General features: G+C 46.4%; 1 protein-coding gene across 6 annotated transcripts in view; it reads left to right on the forward strand.

Moving 5' to 3' along the window:
* The window catches only part of EXPH5 (exophilin 5), a 77535-nt gene that overhangs the window by 18050 nt on the left and 35474 nt on the right, over positions 1-24011 (forward strand). The window contains exon 1 of one of the 6 annotated variants that reach the window (XM_015082228.3): positions 2177-3331. The exons of the other annotated variants lie outside the window; for them this stretch is intronic. The gene's annotated coding sequence lies outside the window, so the exon portion shown is untranslated. Of the gene's footprint in view, positions 1-2176; positions 3332-24011 lie in introns of those variants that run through there. 6 annotated transcript variants of the gene reach the window in all.

Here is a 24011-nt window from a genome sequence, read left to right on the forward strand (position 1 = left end):
AGGCTCTGTGCTGTCAGCGTGGGGCCCCACGCAGGGCTCAGTCCCATGAAACTGTGAGATCGTGACCTGAGCAGACACCAAGCATCGGACGTTGAACCGACCCAGCCCCCCAGGCACCCCTAAACTGCAGAACTTTTAACAGCCTATTTTTTTAAAAATTGCTGTTGTGTGTTTTATGTGTGGTTTTCTTCTTTGCTTCCAGATCACAGCAAGCTATATAAAAACAGCTTTTTGAGGGGGTGCCTGGGTGACTCGGTCAGTTGAGCGTCCGACTTCGGCTCAGGTCATGATCTCACAGTTCGAGAGTTCAAGCCCCACGTCGGGCTCTGTGCTGACAGCTCAGAGCCTGCTTGGGATCCCCTGTCCCCTTCTCTCTGTGCTCCTCCCCTGGTCATGCTCGCTCACTGTCAAAATATAAACTTTTTTTTTTTTTTGAAAATGGCTTTTTGGACTGTGCATAATTGAGGGTAGTCTAAGCTGCCAGCCGAATTCTTGTGCCTTTGTTCATGTTGCGGCTCCCCGTCAGGATGCACAGAAGCCACGTGTGTGCTCTGCTTTCTGAAAGCCGCCCCTCAGTCGTGGGTACTGGTGCTTCACCCCTCAGAGTAAGCAAAGCACCACAGCTCCGCTGGGCTCGTTCCTCGTGGGGGAGCGTGTCAGGGAGGGCCTGGCCACGCTCCTGCTCTCTCTGCTCCGCTTCCTGGGGCTCCCCCTCCCTCCTTAAGGACATCACTCTCTCCCCTATTCTCAGCACCCACCCACCCCCCATCCCGTCCAAACACATTCTTATTTGTAGGTGATACTAACCCCGGCTCCACGCAAGGCAGCTGGAAGAGCCAATAAATTAGGTCATGTCTGTCCACAGCAGTTTAATTGCTTGGCCACCGCCGTCCAGGCAAAAGTCTTTAAAAGGTTTATGAGTAACATATTCCCTGCAGGGTAGCTGTCTCCACCTTCAAAGCACACCGTACCCCACCCTCGCCTCGCTCTGCCTGGCGTTCTGTACCTGGGTTCCGCGGAGCTCTGAGTCCAGCCTCTCACCCAGCTGCTTGTCATTTACCCCATGTGTCAATGTCCCACACCCTGCTCTGGGCCTTCTGGGTGCTTCAGGAGCGCTCACGGCCCCCAAAAGATACATACGTTCTTATTGTAACTTTTTTTATTAGAAACAATTCCCATGGGTCTAAGGACCCACTAACAAGTGTTGTAAATGGCACAATTTCCCAGCCGTGCTTCCGAACAATGATAGTCTCATCGTGAAAGTTGATAAAAAGGCTTTTCTGTTCTCCGCTCATCTGACCTTCCTCTGTGAGGTGCTCCAGGCCACTCACGGGTGGCAAAAATGGAAGCTTCTTCACCTTTAGGGGCCTGGGTCTCTTGGGGAGGTAGGGGCCCCACCTCCTTTGGCTTGGACCTGCCTACCCTCCCGGGATGCAGCAGTCATCAGGACGTTTTAATTGCAGGTCGGTCAGTCGTCAGCATCAGGTGTTGGCAGTTGCACTGCAATTTCACGTCTTTCTCATGGCATTTCCAGGCGTGACGAGCTCCTGTTGGCAGCGTTAAGGCCTTTGTCTTTGGAGCCTGTTGCTGCCCCAGGACCCTCCTCGTGGTGCCTCGCAGCACTGGGGGTCAGAGGCTGGGTACCCCTGTGTTCCTCTTAGGGTGAGAGCCCCATTAGATAGATTTTTCCCCCATATCGTGGATTCAGCAGCACTTCTGTGGAGCAGCTCTCATTATTTAGCAGATGTCCTTGAGATTCTGCTGTGACCCTAGTACCAGAGATACAAAACCAGGGAGGGAGAACGTTTTAAAACAGCGTCTCTAAGGGCGCCTGGGTGTCTCAGTCGGTTAAGCGTCCAACTCTGGATTTTGGTTCAGGTCGTGATCTCACGGTTTATGGGTTCAAGCCCTGCACGGGGCTCTGTGCTGACAGCACACATCCTGCTTGGGATTCTCTCTCTCTCTGCCCCTCTCCCCCTCTCAAAAATAAACAAACATTAAAAAAAAAAACAAAAAACAGCTCATCTCCTGTAACAAGGCAGACAATAAGCTAGCTGTGCACAGGGACACAGAGGTCATTTAACCCCACGTGAGGTCTCAGGGAAGACGTGGAGGAGGAGACGATGCCCGACTTGAGTCTGGAAGGGGGTGTGGGGTGAACAGAAGGGGGAACCAGATTCTGAATGGGGCAAACGGCGGTAGGGAAGACACGGGGTGTGGAGGACTGCGGGGACCTACGGGCATCGCCAGGAGTGAGGATCACTGGAATACAAAGTGCAAGCCAGTCCCCGGCCAGAGGGCTCGCTACAAACTGAAGGCCCGTGGAGCCACTGGGATGCCTGTCACAGTAGAGTGACCGTCAGTGGTAGATGGCTCTGGGTGTGGCTGACACCAGGATGACACGAGGTATGTATAGGGGACTCGACTGGTGATGCAGAGAAGGGGAAAGGCTCGAGAGATATTTGGAAAATTAAATGAGCAGGCCTTGGGGCTGATCGGCTGGAGAAGGGAGAAAGGACCGTTCGTGTGAACTCAGGTTTCTCACTTTGAGGAGCTTTTGACATTTGGCCTGCTGTTTACACTGAAACTGAGAGATTCCAGTAAATTCTACGCTCTGTGAGTCCAGAGAGTGCAAAAGGACCTCAATTCCTCCACCACCTTTTAAACATCGAGCTACTTCATCGCAGGATGTACTTTACCTCTTGGCAATGAAGGTCACGTTTTAGGCCTGGATCGCCGTCCAGGGAGGGGTGGGCGGAATTCAAAGCAGAGTCCTGGCAAGGGAGACTGGAACACGCTCCCCGGGTCCAGATGGCCTGGTCAAGGACTCTCGGGCAGAGGCTGCCAGCAGCCGCCTGACGGCCGAGGAGGGACTGACCCACAGGAACCACCACGCGGAGGGCCGAGGTGAACAGCCTGCCAGACAGCAGGCGCCCAGGCAGCCACAGGAACCTGCAGGTGCTTTCATTTCCTCCCCGTCACCTTGGGACTCCTGTCAGGAGCTGTTGCTCGCTCCTGTGCTCAGCAAAACTAATTGAGGCTGACTGATCCTTAGGGCCCTCTTCCCCTCCAAAAAGAAAAAGCCAAAAAACACAAAAAACACGAAACACAAGACATCTCAAGCGCTGTTTCCCTTCGCGAAGAAGCGGCAGGCTGACCTGATAACAGTGCCCTTCTCTGTACGGGTCAGCACGAGGCGGGGAGTCTCCTCTCTCCGGTGCGCCCCCGTCCTCCAGGCTCGGGCACCGGCGATCTCGGTTTCGAAGCTTGTCCTGAGTCACTAAAGAGAGAGAGAAAGTCATTCTACCCCGTGCCACCGAACACCAACCAGGTAAGCTGCTATGTGCCAGGACGAAGCCCCTGGCAGCTAGTCTGGCCCAGATAGTCCAGAATCCATGTGAATATATCCGACATAGGTCTCTAGGTTCAAAGCAGCCAGGCTGAACGCGGTGCCATCAGCAGGCATGACGAGCAAGGGAAAAGATGCCCCTTGCCAAGTTTACCGTGACGGGAGTTTGCTTAAATAAATGGCAGCTTCTTTGGGGATCCAGATTAGTGATATTTTCATTTCATTCAAATAAGACCTACTTGACAAGTATTTTGAGGAGCTGCTGCGGTAAACGCAGAGTGTAGAACCCAAGAAATGTATAATCTCTTTGGGCGGACAGGGCATGAAAATTGAAACCGTATACTGCACATGACCAAGTAACTAATGGGTGGCACGGGTTTTGGAGAGAGAGAGAGACGGACGGGTTGGCGGTGAGAGGCGGATGAGCGGGCTGCAGATGAGGGGAGAAAGACTCCCAATTCCGGCTTCTTAATGCTCCCTTTGTGCCAAATCTGCATTACGCACTTAGAGAACTTTAATCGGCAGTTAGACGCACAAATCTTCAATTCAGAAAGGCCATTCCGGTGTCCGTGTTGGGAACTAAAATCCCAAAGAATAGGGCTGGTGTTTGTGTATTGTGGGTAACAGCAGACTGACTTTGGTGTTTCCTCACCCCTCCCTTCATCCCCACACCCCCAGGGATCTGTTCACCTTCAGTAACTTCTGCTACGTGTTCACTAACTTTTTTTTTTAAGCAGAAATTGCTAAAAATAATATTTTAAAGTTGCACATGGAGAATGAGATTTAGGCTAACTGTTTGCATTTTATCACTGAACTTATTAATCTGTAAATGATAACTAGAGAGGCACAGAATCACTTCTGATAAAGGAGTTAACTGCGTGTCGAAAGATGATGTGTCATTCTCCTTATCTCCAGCATTTAGGTGAATCTGCTGAATCGAGGAGCAGTCGCCCAGTGTATTGGTGTTTGTGTGAGTGACAGACATGAGGCCAGAAAAAGAAAAATATTTTTAAGTTTATTTATTTATTTTGAGAGAGAGGGAAAGGGAAGGAGAGAGAATTCAAAGCTGGCTCCACACTCAGCACATGGAAACAGGGTGGGCTCAATCTCACGACCATGAGACCACAAGACCATGACCTGAGCCGAAATCAAGAATCAGACGCTTAACCCGCTGGGCCACCCAGGTGCCCCCGCAAAACGAAATCTTTAACTTCCCCTCCAAGATCTGTTCTTTATAAGAGAGTGTAGGAAGCCTCCAGAAGACCTGTATGATCTTAGTACTGAACCTTCTCCCATATGTGTCTAACAAGGAATTGAGAGAATTTCAGAGTCTCTGGGACCCTTATTTATAGCCCAGTGACACAGGATAGTAACAAAAATATTAGTAGATAATGACTGACTTCCATGAGGAAGCTTGGACGATTTCTCTTGATGCAAGGCCAGCAAATAAAAACTTACTAGGAACACAGAAATAAGACAAAAACAAAAGCAACTTCCTTTGCTCAAATTTCTCTCTACCAGTGACGATCTTCATACCCCTTTCCTACACACACACAATCTATTTTCCAAATCCTTCAATCATTCACTGAAGAACAAGCATCACTAGTGAGGAACAGTGGGAAATTCAGACTCTGCCCTAGTGGGGCTTACACTCCAGGAAGTATATTCCCACCTGTCCTTTATGACCCCTCTCCGCCAATGCTTTCCCCGCACTAATCATATCCTTCTTGATTATTGCAAGGCAAGAGTCTTGGTTTCCCATTACATGATTGTGATATAATAAGAAATATATATATTTGATCTTTGTCTCTGGTTCCTGGAATCGAGCTTCTAAAACCCTTGTAATTTCATGAGTGGCAGGGATGAGAGGAGTCTTTTGTTATTCATAATAAGATCCTTTCACCCTAACCTGGGTCTGTAACTCCTGGAAGTTGGGGTCAGAGGAACCAGGATTGGAACTTTTAGCCCCAACCCGTGACCTCCAGGGAGAGGTGGACAGGGTAGGGGCTGGAGACTGACTTAATCAATAATGGCTGATGGTTAGATCACCCGTGCCTACATAATGAAGCCTCTATAAAACCCTAAACAACAAAGTTCGGAGAGCTTGTGGGTTGGCCAATGAGAATGCATGCACATGCCAGGAGGTGGCACACCCCTAAACTTCATGGGGACATGGAGACAGAGCTCCCCTGCTCAGGACACGTCTGGACCCTGTCCTATGTATTTCTTAATCTGGCTGTTCATTTGTATCCTTTACAAATACCCTTTGTAATAAGTTGGCAATAATAAGTAAACTTTACCTGAGTTCTGCGAGCTTTTCCAGCAAATTCTCAAATCCAAAAAGAGCGGCCTTGGGTGCTCAGTCAGAAGTACTAGGAGCCTGGGTTTGAGATGAGTGTCTGGAGTGGGGTCAGATCTTGTGGGATTGAGCCCTGAACCTATGGGGTCTGCACGAACTCTGGGCACTTAGTGTCAGAAGCGTTGTGAGTAGAGAAACTATTTTTCTTTTAAGAATCTATCATGTCCCGTGTTGTGACACAGCTATTTTGTACATGTCCTTTCCTGCTGTTACAGCTGCCATCTCCTAGTGTGTTTACGGCGTCCTTGCAAACTGACATGCTCATTATAGTTGAATTAGATTCATTTTATTTTCTTTTTTTTTAATTTTTTTAACGTTTTATTTATTTTTGAGACAGGGAGAGACAGAGCATGAACAGGGGAGGGTCGGAGAGAGGGAGACACAGAATCTGAAACAGGCTCCAGGCTCTGAGCCATCAGCACAGAGCCCGACGTGGGGCTCGAACTCACGGATCGTGAGATCATAACCTGAGCCGAAGTCGGCCGCTTAACCAACTGAGCCACCCAGGTGCCCCAGATTCATTTTATTTTCAATCCTTTAGCTCAGTGCCAGCACTGAATTGAATGATGGGACAAAGAATACGTCAAGAAGGGCATTGCGAGCAGAGGAGAGTAACTTGGGAAAAAGCCCAGAGAATATGGCCATAGAGTTTGGAATGGCTGCCCCTGGGGTTTGAATGGGAGGACAGTGGAAAACAAGTCCACGTGGGTAAGTCGGGTGTCTGGGCACGAAGCACTGAGTTTACGGGAGAGGAAAATGAGACGCATAAATGTTATTTGATCAGCCCAAGTAACAAAGGGATCAGAACCCACCATCTGAGTGTCCCTGCTCTCCAGGCCCGTCACCCTCACACACGCTCAGACAGTGATTCTGTGCAGCCAAGCCAGTCTGGGGCAGTTGGATGGGAAAAGGTGAAGATAGTGCTAGAGTGTGGCTCTGACCATCCTGTCTGTGTCCTGGGGTCACAGAACACCTCTCTTTGTATTTACCAAGCAGCCTGAATGGAAGCAAGAGGAATAATGGCAGGTAAACAACCAAGAAAACTCTTTGAAGACAACATTCAGCCCTGCTCTGTGGTCTGTTGTAGGAGCCAGTCTGAGCTCCTGCTTGATGACATAAGGCCCGTCTGCGAGCTACTCTCTGAAGCAAATACCAGCAGTTACCAATTCTGACATCCGTTTTGTCCTTGGCCTTGAGCTTCAGAGAGCTGATATTTTCCATGACACCTGGGTTAAAATAATAAGCAAAGGTGTTGAGCAGATAAGTCACAACACACACACACACACACGCATATGCAGTTAACATACGAAATAATAGGGGCGCCTGGGAGGCTCAGTCGGTTAAGCGTCCGACTTCGGCTCAGGTCATGATCTCGCGGTTCGTGAGTTCAAGCCCCGCGTCAGGCTCTGTGCTGATGGCTCAGAGCCTGGAACCTGTTTCAGATTCTGTGTCTCCCTCTCTCTCTGACCCTCCCCCGTTCATGCTCTGTCTCTCTCTGCCTCAGAAAATAAATAAATGTTAAAAAAATTTTTTTAAAAACATACAAAATAATAACTTCTCCAGTAATCAGACCTTTTTTAACGAATCCCTCCCTCTTTTTTTTGCTTGTCAGGTATCAGTTTAGCAAAGATTATTAAGAACAATAATAATTCATGTTGGCAAAGACATGGGGAAATTTTCCTTCACAGAGAATCTGCTGGTTGGAGAAAATTTTGATATCACCTTTCTCCTGAGCAATTTTGTGATAAGTCACTGAATGATAAGTCATTTCATAAGTCACTGAAACATGTCTGTCCTTTGTCTCATCAATCCCACTTCAAGCAAATTTATCCTAAGGAATTAATCGTAGAGGTACACAACGCTAAGTTTAAACTGTGTGCATTTCAACATTTTGTTTGTGAAAAATTAAAAACAACTCCTATATCCAACAGTAAGGGAGTAGGTACATATATTAGGGAACCAAGATAGGATGATAAGAAAATATCGATGTAGCACAGCATTCTTAATATAATGCTAAGTGAGAATTGTTAGCTGCAAGACAGTATTTGTTGCATAAAGGCATTGTTACAAAACGCATATGCGTGTGTCACGTTGACCAAGCTGGACTCCTGGGACATCAGAGAGCGTCTCTGGTTTTGCCTGTAATTGCCACTGGGCAAAACATGACCAGTCCCATGACTTTTCTGCTCACCGTTAGGTAATAAAAGTCCTTGGTCACTTGAAGCCACAAAACAGTCTCCGGTCAATGTGGTGATTAGACCGGCTGGTACCTGACTAATGCCGATCTCATTCCCAGCACAGCCATTCCCCCTGGCACACTCACTGTGCGCATCAGGGAGAAGCCCAGAACGGCGACAGGGATATGATCCTCCCTTTCCCCCAAAGCCTCCACCTCCCCCTGCCCTGAAGGGAGGAGGTAGGGGGTGGGTGGGTGGGCAGAGAGGTACAGGCTTGGGTAGGGGTGTGGGGGGTGACTGAGATGGCTGTAGGATGGCGCCCACACTCTCTGGGCGGACAGATGTTTACATTTGCCTCTTGCGAGCTCACGTGGGGGCTTTTAGGCTCCGTTCTCCTGCAGCTTTTGATGAAAGTGTCTGGTGTCCCCTGCTCTCTGCCCAACCTCTCCGTGTCCCTAGGAGCCCAGTGGTTCGCCCACAGCCTCTTTCCACCAAGGTCTTTTTACCTCTTGAGCTAGCTCTGGTGGAAATGAACTAAGAGAACCCCACACCTCCCCGGCCTCTTCGGGGGTTCATGTCTCGTCCGTGGGAAACACACACAGCGTTTCTGCCCCAGAAACCCTGGAAGTGAGGACTGCTTGCCAGCTGGGCAACCTCCCTTCAGTCTCCCTTTACTCTGAGCCGGCTGGCACCAGCTTCTGGAACTTCGTCTTCTTGCCCTGGAGTCAGACACCAGGCAGCCTTTCCCCTAAACTGTCGGCAACACAGGTGAAAGCCCAGCGGTGCTGTTAAAGCCCCCCTCTCTAAAGAAAATCTGCTCGCGGCTCCTCAGTCTCCACTCTTCTGACCCAGTGGGGGTAGGGGACTTGTAATCTTAACAAGAAGGCTTTGGACTTGTTTTTGGTAAGGACGCTTAACACGAGCTCTACCCTCTTAAGGGTTATCAGCGCGTAATACAGTGTTTTTATCTTTTGGCCCCAGTGTTACTCAGCAGATCTCTAGAACTTACTCGTTTATGCAGAACTGAAATTTTATACTTGATTAGCGGTTCCCCATCGCCCTCCCCCTCACTACCACCGTGCTATCCTTTGCTTCTATTAGTTTAACTATATTAGAAACCTCATATAAGTGGCATCACTCAGTGTTGGTCCTTATGTGTCTGGCTAATTTCACTCAGCATAACGTCCTCAAGGCTCATCCATGTTGTCACATTTGCAGAATTTCCTTCTTTTTAAAGGCTGAGAACGTTCCGTTCTATGTTTCTATCACATTTATTTTTTTTGTTTCTATCCCATTTAAAAAGTCCACTTGTTGACGGAATTTAATTCTTTCTACAGCTTTCCACCATTGTGAATAATATTGCTATGAACATGGGAGGTGCAGATATCTCTGGAGCTAGTGTTTTCATTTCCTTCAGATGTATTCCCAGAAGTGGAATTGCTATTTTTCCATGTTTTGAGGAACCTCCATACCGTTTTCCAAGGTGGCTGCACCAGTTTGCGTTCCCGTCAGCAGTGTACTAAAGGGTTCCAATGCCTTCCTCCCTGCCAACATTTTCTTTGTTTTGTTTTGTTTTTAAAATAACCATTCTGACAAGTTGTGAGGTGGTATCTCACTGTGGTTTTGATTTGTATTTCCCTGATGATGAGTGGTGTTGGCCATCTTTTCATGGGTCTGTCGGCCATCTGGATGTCTTCTTTGGAGAAGTGTCTATTCAAGTTCCTAGCCTACTTTATTTTATTATTTTGTTTTGTTTTGTTTGTTTGTTTATTTATTTTGGCGGGGGAGAGAGGCAGAGAGAGAGGGAGACAGAGAATCCCAAGCAGGCTCTGTGTTGTCAGTGCACAGCCTGACATGGGGCTCGATCTTATGACCGTGAGATCATGACCTGAGCTGAAATCAAGAGTTGGACGCTTAACCAGCAGAGCCACCCAGGTGCCCCCTAGCCCATTTTTAAGTCAGGTTATTAGTTTTTTTGCTATTAAATTGTAAGAGTTACTTAGATATTTTGGAAATTAACCCTTTATCAGAGATGTTATTTGGCACATGTCTTCTCCCATCCCATAGGTTACCTTTTCACTCTGGTGATTCTTTCTTTTGCCGAGCTGAAGCTAATTTTTAGTTTGATATAGTTCCACTCATCTATTTTTGCCTGCCTTTGGTGTCATATCCATGAAATCACAACACACTTTCTAATTCCAAAATACACTACAAAGCTACAGTAATTAAAACAGTATGGTACTGGCATAAAGATAGATCTTTAGATAGGTCAATGGGACACAGTCAAGAGCCCAGAAATAAATTCATTCAAGTATGTCGACTGATCTTTGTGCCAAGAATACACCGTGGAGAAAGTACAGTCTCTTCAACAAATGGTTCAGGGGAAACTGGGTACCCCCACACAGAAGAATGAAACTGGACCCTTGTCTTAGACCACACACAAAAACCAACCCCAAATGGGTTAAAGACTTAAACATAAGACTAGAAACTGTAAAACCACAATAAAACATAGGGCAAAGGCTTCGGCTGTTTGGTTTTTGTTTTCATTTCTCGGTTTAATAAATCCTACCAAGCAAGTTCTCCTGACTGGTCTTCTCACAATTCACCTGGATGTGTGGAATCTCTTGCTTTCACGCCCCAGCTAAAACCGAGACAGGCTGGCTCCCACTGTAACATCCTAGTATGCCTGCTTTAAAATGCTGGGTGAGGGGCGCCTGGGTGGCTCAGTCGGTTAAGCGGCCAACTTCGGCTCAGGTCATGATCTCGCGGTCCGTGAGTTTGAGCCCTGCGTCGGGCTCTGTGCTGACAGCTCACAGCCTGGAGCCTGTTTCACATTCTGTGTCTCCCTCTCTCTGACCCTCCCCTGTTCATGCTCTGTCTCTCCCTGTCTCAAAAATAAATAAAACGTTAAAAAAAAATTAAAAAAAAATGCTGGGTGAACATTTGCACACACAGCAGTGTCTCTGGTTGTGGGGATGATGAGTGACTTTTTTTTTTTTCCTTTAAGCTTTTGCAAGTCTCCTGTATTGAGTGTAATTTTACTTTTGTCATTAGAAAAAAAAAAAAAAGAGGGGGGGCGCGTGGGTGGCTCAGTCGGTTGAGCGTCCGACTTCGGCTCAGGTCATGATCTCACAGTTCGTGGGTTCCAGCCCCACATCAGGCTCTGTGCTGACTGCTTGCTCAGAGCCTGGAGCCTGCTTCAGATTCTATGTCTCCTTCTCTCTCTGCCCCTTTCCTGCTCATGCTTTGTCTCACTCTGTTTCTTAAAAATAAATAAATGTAAAAAAAAAAAAAAAGAGAGAGAGAGAGAAAGTAAAAACTGTAGAATGGCAAATCAAAGTCTGTTTTGTTGACACTTAGGATCTCCTGTCCCAACACTGAAGAATTCCCTTTGAGCAGATTCCCATTGGTTGATTATGGCGGCTGCTTTCGTTATGCTCTTGAAGGTGATAAGGTCAGGCGCTGGTTTACCTAGCGCTGGGCACTTCACTGGAAGTCTGGGGCGGGGCCAGTAAGGAGACGCAAGGAACAGCGTCACCTTGCACAGCCAGTCTTTAGAAACTGGAACACTGATCGGCACCAAACAGTGGGGTGGTAATCAATCGGTCGGTGGCTCCCTGACGCTGCTCTCCTTGTCCCTGTTTACTCCCAATGTCATCTCTTGTTGCCACTTTCCTCTCGGCCCCATGGCTTCAGTCTGTTCAAGACTCGCAGACGCTATGTCACTTCAGTTTGTCTCACTTGCCATCATGGTTGCAAGACACGTGAAGAGGAAGAACATGACTCAGTTGTTAATCACTGACCGAAATAGAGCACATCGGCCCAGCAGCATTCTTTGTCTTGTTTAGCTTTTAGGTCAAGCGGATTCCTGGTTCAGTTGATGAGGACCAGGAATGTGGAAAATCGTGGATCCCATGACCCAAAACACAACTACCCATGACCCCTTGTGTGTGAGTGGGACAGGCCCCCAACACTTCACAACCACCCATGTGCTAGGAAAGTGGCCCGTGTCTCTCCGATACCACCATGCTTAATTCATTACTGTTGAGTCCTATTTGGGGATATTGGTGATGAGAATAGAGCGGCCGGAATGATTCCAAGCAAAGCAAAACAAAACAAAACGATGAGGGAATCAGACATCTAATTTTCTTCTTCTATGCCATACATTATTTTATCCTACCTGAAAGAAAACAACCATTTTTGCAAACGAGGCCTAAGTGATTCAAAGCTAAATAGATGATGACTTTTAAAATCTAAGGTCATTGTTCTTAAAGAGTAGGCCACGCCTACATACGTATGCCAAGTAAACAGTTCTTTTTATTTCCCCCTTTCTTCTGTGAAATACATGTAGCATTACTGCCTCATTACATTTTGACACTTCATTTCTGAGAAATGGGTGGGTTGTTGACAGGTTGCGTACAATTCTGTACCTCTTCTTGACGCACTGAGACATACTCCCTTCAAGTACACACTAGCCGCCAATGTTACATTATCATTTTTGTTGTGTCGTAAAGCTTTGTTTAGGCCTTTTCTCCAAAGACCCATTGAGACCTTATGATAAAGCATTGAAGACATTATGAAGAATAATCCCAAATTTGGTTGATTATTGAGAAAGAAGAATTTATTTTTTTTAATTTGTTAATGTTTATTTATTTTTGAGAGAGAGAGAAAGAGAGAGACAGAGGGCAAGTGGGGGAGGGGCAGGGAGAGAGGGAGACACAGAAACCGAAGCAGGCTCCAGGCTCCGAGCTGTCAGCACAGAGCCCGACGCGGGGCTCATACTCATGAACCCATGAGGTCATGACCTGAGTGAAGTCGGACGCCCAATCGACAGAGTCACCCTGGCGCCCCTTCCCAAGAAAGAAGAATTTAAATACTAGAATATGAACGTTAAAACGGTAGCAAATAACACACAACAACAATGTTACCAGTACAATGTCTTTCATAGGAATGTTAAGTTTCCATCAACAAGTTACCTAATTTGGAGTAGACACGTGCATTTGTACTGAGCCTGTCATACTTCATTTCACCCCGGCTACTGATTTTGTTACAGAATCATTCTAGGAGTACTTCTTTGGAGTGTGTTTGGGTAGGTAAATGTAACTACATCTAAAAGCAAAACCTAATAGGCTCTTCTGGATAAACAATACCATATGAAACATTATGTGTGTTGGATATAACTGATCAGCAGAGTAATAATTCTAATGAGAACATTTAGTTCAGGGATTCAGAGGGAAATGTTCAAAGTAAAGCCTTGGCCATGTGATTCTGTAGTAATTTCTGAAGATGTGGAGTGTTGATTTGTCAGGTTGATAGATGGAGAAAAACAGTTTAAACCAAACCCATATGAGACAGGTTTGCTAAAGTGAACTTGGAAAAGGCAGAAACCATTTGGATAAGGGTTACTTCAAGGATTAACTCTTTTTGAAAATGTGTTACAAACTGTGATTCAAACCAACGAGCCTTCACTGATGTCCGCTTCAAACTTGCTTTGACCCTGTCATTGAATTCTGCAGTGGGTAATGCTTTGCAAGTCACGGACTTCCTGAACCTCCATTATCCCAGATGGGGACCCAGGGACACTACTCTTCATGGTGGTGGCATTTGGGAAACGTCAAGACATTTTCTCCATTCTGTGTCCTGAAAGCAAAGACTGAATAGCGGTTTGTAATGTCTCTTTCTTTTTTCGTTCCGGCTTGCATAATTGCTCAGGGCGTGGGTAGGGGTAGGGAGAGAGGGAATGTCATATTTCAGCATTAAGTTTCTTAAAGGTACTTCCGGAATGTTGGGCTTGAGTTGCTTTTCTGACATCGCTAAGTTTGCAAGGTACCAAGTGAATTAAATTGAATACAATCTATGTGGGTGTTAATTACAGTGCAGGCAATGTAGTCTTGTGACCTTTCCGCCTCGATCTGGAATAAAGCTACCTGGGCATCGCTTTCTTTCAACCTTGTGGAATTGCCGAGGCTCCCCTGACACCGTTCCTCTTCGTGTAGTTTTTTCCTGGCAGGATGTGTTCTAAGAATTAGCATTAAATTGCCTGAATAGGAGAGGAAAAAACAGGCTCTGCGTTCTTATGCATGAAAATGAAGGAGGGACGCACGGATATGCACAAGTATAGTTCTGTCTTGTTACCTGATTACATCACTAGCGGTACAGAGGGTGTGGCCAAAACTTAGGATGCAGTCGCCTTTGGAAAGAAGCCATGAATAATGTAATATGCAAGCAGATCCAAGCTGTTGAGATCATATACTCTTTCCGTGGATCAGAACTTACTGGCTCTCACCTGCCTTGCAGTTGTGCTGGGAAGAGCCCCCACAAGAGGCACTTCAGCCCGTTTTTGCAGCTCTGAGCAACTTCCCTACCCTGTAGAATCCGAACCCGCAACTGGAATTAGCCTTTGCCTTACAAGTTTCTCTGGAAAGATGTCTGAACATCTTTATATACGTGGAGGCGGGGGAGGGGGGACACCTCAGTGGCTCAGTCGGTTGAGCGTCCGACTTCCGCTCAAGTCATGATCTCCCTGCTCGTGAGTTTGAGCCCCACGTCGGGCTCTGTGCTGACAGCTCAGAGCCTGGAGCTCAGATTCTGTCTCTGCCTGTCTGCCCCTCCCCTACGTGCTCGCATGCGCTCTCTCCCTCTCTCAAATATAAAATAAAAAAATTTTTAAAAAGAAGTGTAGATGGGAATCAAAGGCAAAAAACTCTCATCTTTAACTCACTTGTATTCATTTGTTGGGTTACCCAACAAACATTTAGTCACTGCTTGCTGTGTGTTCAGAAAGTCTGGTGCTGTGGTTAGGGAGCTGACACCCCAGTGCCATGAAGGAAAGTGCGGGGACAGGCCAAGAGGTGAATAGTTGAGGACCTGAGGGAAAAAAAATGTGTACTCACTCTGGAAATAACTCAACACACACTACCATGCTGAGTCGTTGGGGTCTGAAGCTAGGTCAAAGTGCTCTTTGACTTACCATGGGATAACCACAGGCATGTTTGGTTTTGGGTTTCATGGTTTCCATTTTTTTTTTGTTGTTATTGTAATAGCACCTACCTCCCTGAGCGCCTGTGGTGATTACACGAGATAATGCGTGTGGAAGGGCCCAGCACAGTGTCTGTGGCACACGAGCTTACCATTTAATCCCAGTTCCACTTCCTGCCCCTGGGAGGACGCGCGGTGGGCCCGGTTCCCATAACGCTCAGCAGCATCACGAAGGTACTAGAGGTAACCCAAAATGTTACCTTCACCTTCCATAGAGGTATTGTCAGTTTGAATCTGGAATCGTAAAATCTCTTCTAGTTTGTATTCATCACATGCTGCATCCAGAGAGAGGCAGCAGAAAGAAAGAATGGAGGGGGCGGGGGGGGGGGGAGTGTAAGGACATGGAGACATGAGAACCATGTAACAGTTGGGACTTTTCAGGCCAAAACACGGCAGCCCCGGGGGCCACGGAGCTGGAATCTATGCGATCTCAGGCCTGAATACAGATTTGTTTACCGTGTTCTTAAATATGAGGCTGTACTCCCTTGAAACATTAGCAAAGACATGCTTAGAATCATAAGAAGTGGGAAGGTACCCTGGGAGCTTCTAATTCAAACCCTTTATTTTATAGATGAACAAATGCAGGTGCAGAGAGAAGAGTTTCCCAAATTCATATCCATTTGTTCACCAAGGGCTTACGGAGTCCCTACTCTATGTCAGACATCACTCCAGAAGACAGGAACAGGCAAGGTCCTTGCTCTCATGGAGTTTACTTTAGTGGAGCACAGAGGAGATGACTGACAAAAAAGCAAATGAATGAGGGTGTTTTCATAAGAAGATTAATGAGACAAAAGTAGGCCAAGTCACTTGATGGAAAGTATGGTTGGGGGAAGGGACTATTTCTGTTGGAGGGTCACAGAAGGCCTCTCTGCGACTGTGACATTTTGGCTAACGCCTAAAAGATACAAATGAATGGCCAAGCAATAAAGTAGGGAAGAACGCTGCAAGTGGAGGGACCAGTAAGTTCAAAGCCCATCGGGGACCAGAGTGGCTTTCGAAAGGAATAGAAGGAAGGCCAGCTGCTGACTGGAGCCGGGAGACGCATGATGAAAGTGAGAGAAAAGGCAGAGGTCTGGAGCGTGGAGTTTGGGATTCTAAGGATGGTGGGAAGCTCCTGGAGAGATTTAAGCAGGGCATAGTGACATGATATAACGTACATTTTTAAAATGACGGCTGGGTGGAGCCCGAATGATAGAGGAACCAGAGTATGAAGCAGGGAGACCAGGAGGGAGTTCCTGCAGTCACCCGCTGTGACAGACAGCGGTGGTTTGGGCCAAGGAAGTGGCCATGGAAATACCTCCACTTGCTAGCTACAAACTCCAGGAAAGCTAGGGGCTGTCTCTTTCATGTACTAGTTAATCCCAACCTTCTTAGAACAGTGCCTGGCACATAGTATGTGCTCAAAAAAAAGCCAAAAACAAACAAAAAACCCAAGCTGAATCGCATGTGTGACTACTGACTTTCTAAAGTTAGACTGGAATCCAGGATGAGATAAATACAAGTGTAAACTATGCTCAGCTCAAGGGCTGGGTGGCTCAGTCATTGAAGCACATGACTTCTGCTCAGGTCATGATCTCACGATGCTTGAGTTGGAGCTGTCAGCACAGAGCCCGCTTTGGATTCTCTGTCCACCCCTCCCTCTCTGCCCCTCCCTTGTTGGTTCTCTCTCTCTCTCAAAATAAATAAATAAACTTAAAAAAAAAAACGACTATTTTCAGTTCAAAGATGCTTACCTTAGGAGAGTTTAGAAAAGTAAGCCTTTTTAGACATTTTACTAAAAATGTGCAACAGTCTTAGCAATTGTGTGCCCGAACCTTGGTGTTAGTGCATTCAGTGTGGTGTGAGGGCCGGTCTAGTAACCGGCAGGGAGCTGACCCAGCATGCTCCCCCTGTCTGAAATCTGCACCGCAAATTAGTTTTCTAGCAGTCACACTGTTGACTTACGTCCAGTCTGGAGATCTGGGAGGAGGAGGTGGCCCACCCTTAAACAGTTGATGCTTTTGAGCTTCTTTATAGGGAAAGGAAAAGCCCAAGGGTGATTCTCTTTCTGCCGTCCGGCTGTTTTGCTGGGGAAGGTAATAGACGTTTCCAGCCTCACTCCTCATCCACCAACACATTTCACAACATCACACTCACTCAGCCCTTCATTTTGCCAGGCATGGGTGTATGGGCCTTCCATGCATTAATTCGCTCAATCCTCACCCAAACCCCATGAGATATTATGACTCCTACCCCCACTCCATAGATGAGGAAACTGAGGCACAGAATGGTTAAAATCACACAGTTCATGAAGATCAGGGATGGTGTTCAAACCAGGCAGTCTGACTTTAACGTAGCCGGTCAGTATTTTCATGTCTTCATTGGAAGAATGGAATAATAATATTTACCGACCACCATTCTTGCTAAAGTTAAATGAACTAATACGTGTAATTACGCCTGGCCTAGAGTACGCACCATGGAAATGTTAGCTAGGACTAGCTTTCCTGTATCATTATTATAGAAAAATTACTTTTACATCCATAATTTTAACTGGCACCCAGGATCCCATCTGTCACTTACGTCAAATGTTGATTGAGTTGCTTCGCCACCAGGGCACAAGTTTGTAGAACTCATTCATTACCCCAGAGGTTCGGCAAATATGTATTGATCAACCGTTAAGTCAGGGACCGTGCTAGGCCCTGGGGATGCCGAGACAATGAGACACGGTACCCGTCCTCAAGAAGCTGACAGCCTAGTGGGCGGCCAGGCAGGTGTAATGACAAGTGATCCAGCATAATTTGCAAAATCAGAGGTGACATGGCGGGCTTTCCCAGGTGGCTTGGGTAAAAGGAATGAATGGAATGGATTAAAAAGAGGTAAGATGAACCTAGGAAGACAGAAAAGCCGTGATGGCTGGCTGCATGAGGATTTGGCACTTAGTCTGATTCAGAGTGGACAGCCAGCCTTCCTTCAGCACCTGCTTTAGGACGACTGATCGGTAAGACGTCGCTCACTGTGATGTGACCCGGTGTGGGAATTACACATCTTGGTGTTACCTAGACTACTTATTTTCTTCCTTGCGTTGTGACTTCATCTCGTGTGGGAATAAACATCCGGGAAGGCTCTAATGGCCTGTTTAAGAAATATGGAAAAGGTCGCCTTTTAGTCCAGATAGGGTGATCTCAATCACAGCCACTCAAGGAACCTAAAAGGGCTTCATTATCTAGCTTGGCTTGAACTCTGGTGCCATTATTTTGCGGCACTCTTTGGGTTCTAAAGGTTCGTGTTTTTGTTCTTATTGTTGCTACGGTTCATCCCTTCTCTTTGAGAGTTCCCTTCCTCCAGACTTCCCTCTGCGGTTTAACTTTGCTGTCAGCACAAGAACACATTTTTCAAGACACCTGCTTGCTTGCTCTCCTCCCTGCCTCTCCGTGAGTCATGGCTGTGGACGGAAGCGAACAACAGGCTGTGAGGTCAGGGACAAAGGCTCTCAGAAAACAATCTTCCGAAGAGCCAGAGAGAGAGATTGGAGGCCAGGCCCCGGGCTGTGAAGCTGCTGGTGCAGCCGTGAACAAAGGCTTTTACTTTCTTTCCTCCGCCTCATCCTGGCTGAGAACTCATCATGTTTGTTTTAACGCTTTCCCTAGCAGATGAGCGATAAGAAATCTGTACCTGGAAGGGCACCTTTCAGGAGCAGAAAAACAAAGGGGCCCACTTTCCTGAAATGCATTTCCTTGGGGTTTCAGGGTTTGGAAAAGGTCCTTAGTTGGACAGCCTGATCCAGACTCCATTATAACATTCACCCGACGTCCTAGCTCTGACTCAGGAAACAGCTCCCGCCCCGTGTCTTTGTTTGTGATTTTCTATGTGTTGTGGTTGCTGGGCAATATGAAACCAAAAAAAAAATAATTGAATTTCTGCGTGGGAGGAAAATTTTAATGCTGCTTTGATCTACGATTCAAGCGACAGATCCACTTGTACAGGATTCAGCTGCACAGTTTTTTCTAGGGTTCACTGATGTTGAAGCCTGCGAGCCCAGGAGAGGGTGTGGGATTTGGGAAATATTTTGGCAAGAGGTCCATGAAGCCGAGAGGGGAGGGTTGATAGAGATCAGTCTGCTAGGCTGCCTGGAAAGCAGAACAACGTGTAACAAGGTGGTTCGTGAACAGGAAGGCCAGCTGTAGGTGTCCAGGAGCCGAGGACATAAGAAAAGTGGAGAAAAAGTGAGAGTGAGGAGATGAAAAGGGGGAATGAGAATAGCACAAAGAGGAAGGGATACCCTCAGCAGGAGCAGCTCCTAAGGGAGCAGTGTTGAGAAATGTTTGAGATCTTTCTGCCAAGAAAACGGAAGGTATAATTGGTGCTTTCTGGCGTAGGGGAATTGTCTGCTCTCAATGTTTGCCCACCTGTACGTTCCTCGGTCATATTTGGGTTATCGTTACTACCTTTTTCATTGGCGAAAGTCACTGTGAGCTTACGTATAGCAGTTGCATGCTTATCAGGTCATGAGTTCTCATCCCAGGGCAGTGCTCCAGCCTGCGGGCTCAGTGAAGTCTCCGGAAGCGAGGACATCAAGTCCAGACGCAGCATTGTGAGGATTTAGCAATAATCGCTGCAAAATCCTGTGAGTAGGAGCCCCACAGCCCCTGCTGTGATTAATTTTTATAACTTCACCCGGAGACCGAGAGTTTGGCGAGGTTGTTTGGTTTTTGTTTTTGTTTTTTTTTTTTGTATGAGATTTTGTTTTAGGACCCTTTTCAGACTTATGATATTTCTTAATGATTTAATTCTGATGTAGGAATAATGAGTCTTTTCATTTCGCTGCACATTTAATTTTATTTAATCTTTTTAAAAAAATTTTTTTAATGTTTATTTATTTTTGAGACAGAGAGAGACAGAGCATGAATGGGGGAGGGGCAGAGAGAGAGGGAGACACAGAATTGGAAGCAGGCTCCAGGCTCTGAGCCGGCAGCCCAGAGCCCGATGCGGGGCTCGAACTCACGGACCGCAAGATCGTGACCTGAGCCGAAGTCGGATGCTTAACCGACTGAGCCACCCAGGCGCCCCAAATCTTTTAATTTTTTTAATGTTTATTTTTGAAGGAGAGAGAGAGAGACAGTGTGAGTGGGGGAGGGGCAGAAGAGAGGGAAACAAAGACTCTGAAGCAGGCTCCAGTCTCTGAGCTGTCAGCACAGAGCCCGACGCGGGGCTCGAGCTCATGAGCTGTGAGATCATGACCTGAGCCGACATCAGACGTTCAAGCGACTGAGCCACCCGGGCACCCCTTCACCGTACATTGGAAACCAGAAGATATCTTCAAGATAATCTCATCTGTGTTTATGTTTTTAAGTTGTGCATAACAAATCATCTCGAGGCTTCAAGGTGCAGAAGGACTTCTGTTTATCAGCTCACAATTCTGTGGGATGGCCATTTGGGCTGCACTCAGTCGGGTGGCTCTCCTGGTCTCGCCTGGACTCTCCCACTGGGCTCAGCTACATCTGGATGGACTAAGGTGGCTTCTTCACTCACAGGTCTGGCAGGTGGCCATGCCGGGCCGCTCATGTTCTCATTCTCCCAGAGGCCAGCCCGGGCTTCCTTTTGCACCAGAATCAAGATTCTGAGAGGCAGAGAGAAGGCAGAGGCTGTGAGGCTTCCTGAGGCCTGGGCTCAGAAGTCCGACCATACCTCTTAATTACTTTCAGTTGCTCTAAGCCCAAGGCCAGCCTAGATCCAAGGGACAGGAGTGACAAAGTCACATGGCAAAGAAAGAAGTTTGGGGAAGTGAGGAGTTGTGCAGACCTGTTTTGTAACAGTCTGCCTCATCATCCAACCTCCTTTCACAAATGAGGGAAATAAAGCCAGGAAAGTTAAATATTTGGCCAAGATCACCCAGCTCGAACCTGACCCTGGTCCAGTGCTCTTTGAACTCTCTGAGCAGACAAGGGGTGCGGGGCCAAGAATGGAACATAAAGAGATAGCTGTCATTCACAGAGCACATACTAAATGTTAGTAGAAAGTGAGCCGCGAAGATGAGTACAAAAGTCTGCTCAGGGTAAAGATGAGCAAAGAAAAAATGAGTTGGAAAGGTCAGCAGGGGCACAGTGGGAGAAGGGAGACGAGATTCATGACGTCAGGAGGAACCTCAGGGGACAGACTCATTCTGCGGGTGCTTGAGTGGCATCACAGCAGCACGGGGACGACGAAGATTTGTGGGGATGAGGAAGGAACATTGTGAGTTGGAGCAGAGGGCTGGGATTGTGGCTCAGCAAGAAAAAACCTGATTTAGTGGAGTCAAGTTCATCAGCCTGGGGGTAGAACAGATTACAAGTGTAGGCACCCGTCCCTCCTGATAAGTTGAGTCAGGCCGGACTGACGAAGCCAGCAAGGTGTGTAATTTATCTGTGTGCCTGTCGTCTGGAAGCCTCAAGGGTCTGCTTGTTGGCTTAGATTGCGTGGCCTGCCCCACATGGCTGCCTGAGTATGTGACAAGCCCGCATAGAGGAGGAAGAGCCGGGGCAGCCTGCCTGGCTATGAACTTGGTTGAATTCCATCTGCAAGCGAATGTTCTCTCTCCCGGACTGAGGCCAGCTGAGACTTAAAATACTGTCCTTTTGGGGCACCTGGGTGGCTCAGTCGGTTAAACGTCCGACTTCGGCTCAGGTCACGATCTCGCGGTCTGTGAGTTCGAGCCCCTCGTCGGGCTCTGGGCTGATGGCTCAGAGCCTGGAGCCCGCTTCCGATTCTGTGTCTCCCTCTCTCTCCGCCCCTCCCCCGTTCATGCTCTGTCTCTCTCTGTCTCAAAAATAAATAAAACGTTAAAAAAAAATTAAAAATACTGTCCTTTTAAGGTTGACATGTCTTCAGGTTAAGGTTATTTGTTTTTTCTGCTGGTGTTGAGCTTTGATATATTTTTTTAAGTAAATAGATCAGTCTAAACCACTGCTTTTACCGTTGTGTTCTTTGTGATAGAAGCAGCTCAGTCAGCCATTATAAAGGTACTGACTATACTTTATAGGACGTAGGACTCTTTGGTGTAAAACATTAAGGAGTTGAGTTATAGGTACCTAGAGAGTTCAGACTTGTATGTCATTCACAGCTTCCCTTCCTGGGTTTTCTTCACTTCAAAGGCCAGAACTATTTATGTTTTACTTCCTTTAATAATCGGTAAATGCAATGCCTTTTTTTTTTTTTAACTCCCTGACCCTTGGGTTTTCTGGCTCTTGGCTGTACGTATTTACCCACTTTCCTGACAGCTTTGGAATATCTCTGCTTTAAAAGCCACTGCATTTCTTTTTTTTTTTTTTTAAGTTTATTTATTAAAAAAAAATTCTTTTTTTAACATTTATTCATTCTTGAGAAACAGAGAGACAGAGCATGAGTGTGGGAGACGCACAGTGAGAGAGGGAGACGCAGAATGTGAAGCAGGCTCCAGGCTCTGAGCAGTCAGCACAGAGCCCGACACGGGACTCGCGCTCACAAACCGTGAGACCATGACCTGAGCCAAAGTCAGACCCTTAACCGACTGAGCCACCCAGGCGCCCCTTATTTATTTATTTTAAAGTAATTTCTACACCCAAGGTGGGGCTCAAACTCACAACCCCGAGATCAAGAGTTGCACGCTCTAGTGAATGAGCCAGCCAGGTGCCCCAGAAGCCACTGAGTGTCTTTGAAATCATGCCCTTTTATGTATCTGCACGTACTACTGTCTGCATTTCATTTCTCATTGCCTACAGGAGACAAATATTAGCATAAGCACATCCACAGATTATGTTTTTCCTTCCCTAAACCTAATCAGAATGAAAGTCAGAAACCTGGGGGGAGTAATTAGAGTAAATAAGAAAAGTAACGAGTCCGTGTTTTATTAAACGTGCCTCATTCCGGTGAAAAACCCTGAGGCATTGTCATAAATTGATAAAATGTACAATTGCCAAAACACAAAATGTCATTAGTAAGCAGACATGTGGGAATGTAATCAAACCTCCCTACTCATCAAAGAAATGTAGCATTTTTTTTTTTTAAGCAAAGGAAACAAAATTCCTTAAAAATAGCTGGAGCACCCAGGTGGCTCAATTGGTTAAGCATTCGACTCTTGATCTTGGCTCAGGTCATAATGTCACCATTCGTGAGTTTGAGCCCCGAGTAGGGCTGTCAGCATGGAGCCTACCTGGGATTCTCTCTCTTTCTCTCTCTCTCTCTCTCTCCCTTCGCTCTCTGCCCCTCCTCCGCTCACGTGTGCTCTGTCTCTCTCTTTCCTTCTCTCTCAAAATAAATACACGTTTTAAAAAGAAAGAAAAATAGTGGCCCGCAATTACAAGCATGGTACCTTGAAAGTATTAAATTCAGAACATAAAAATAGTCAAAATAATAGCATGTAGTATTCTGTAGGTATCCACTTACCATCTTGTACATCACTGGTGTGAATAATACGCTGCAGCCCTTGTGAGAAGCATTTTGGGAGGGTGTATAAAGAATAAAAAAAAATGTGATTGACTCTTGGACGTGATAATTCAATGTCTGTTAAAGGCACTGCAAAAATTGAAAATTCACAATGGTGTTCCCCACAGCAGTATTTGTAAGGGAAAATTGTCATGTTCTTCACCAGAGGAATAGTAAATAAATTATAGAAATCATGCTAGCTTGAATATTATGCAAATATTTAATGATTGCTCCAAAGAGGAGTAATGGTAAAGGTGTTCAATATATAATGTTGTTTTTTTGAAGATTACGTATGCCCCATCTCTGTGAATGGCATCATCTGTGCACCTGTGTGAATCAGAAATTGAGGCATCTTCCTTGGCATGTCTCTGACTCCTAGCTCTCCAGAGTTACTTCATCACTCGATGGGCACTTGGAGGTAAATTTTACCCACAAAGTAGCTCTGAACACGTTCTACTTTTCTTCTGCTTCACCACCATCATCCTGGTCTAAGAAAACACCTCTCTCTCCTGGACCCTGCAAGTACCCTGACTACTCTCCTCTTCTCCGCTGGAATCTTCTCCCCACCTATAGCTGGGATGTTTTTTCTTTAGTTATTTTTCTTTAATTATTTCTATTAATTATTTTTCTTTAATTATTTCTTTGATTATTTTAAACAAATTAATTTTCTTTA

The sequence above is a fragment of the Acinonyx jubatus genome, chromosome D1, assembly GCF_027475565.1.
Source record: "Acinonyx jubatus isolate Ajub_Pintada_27869175 chromosome D1, VMU_Ajub_asm_v1.0, whole genome shotgun sequence".
NCBI classification, from domain to species: Eukaryota; Metazoa; Chordata; class Mammalia; order Carnivora; family Felidae; genus Acinonyx; species Acinonyx jubatus.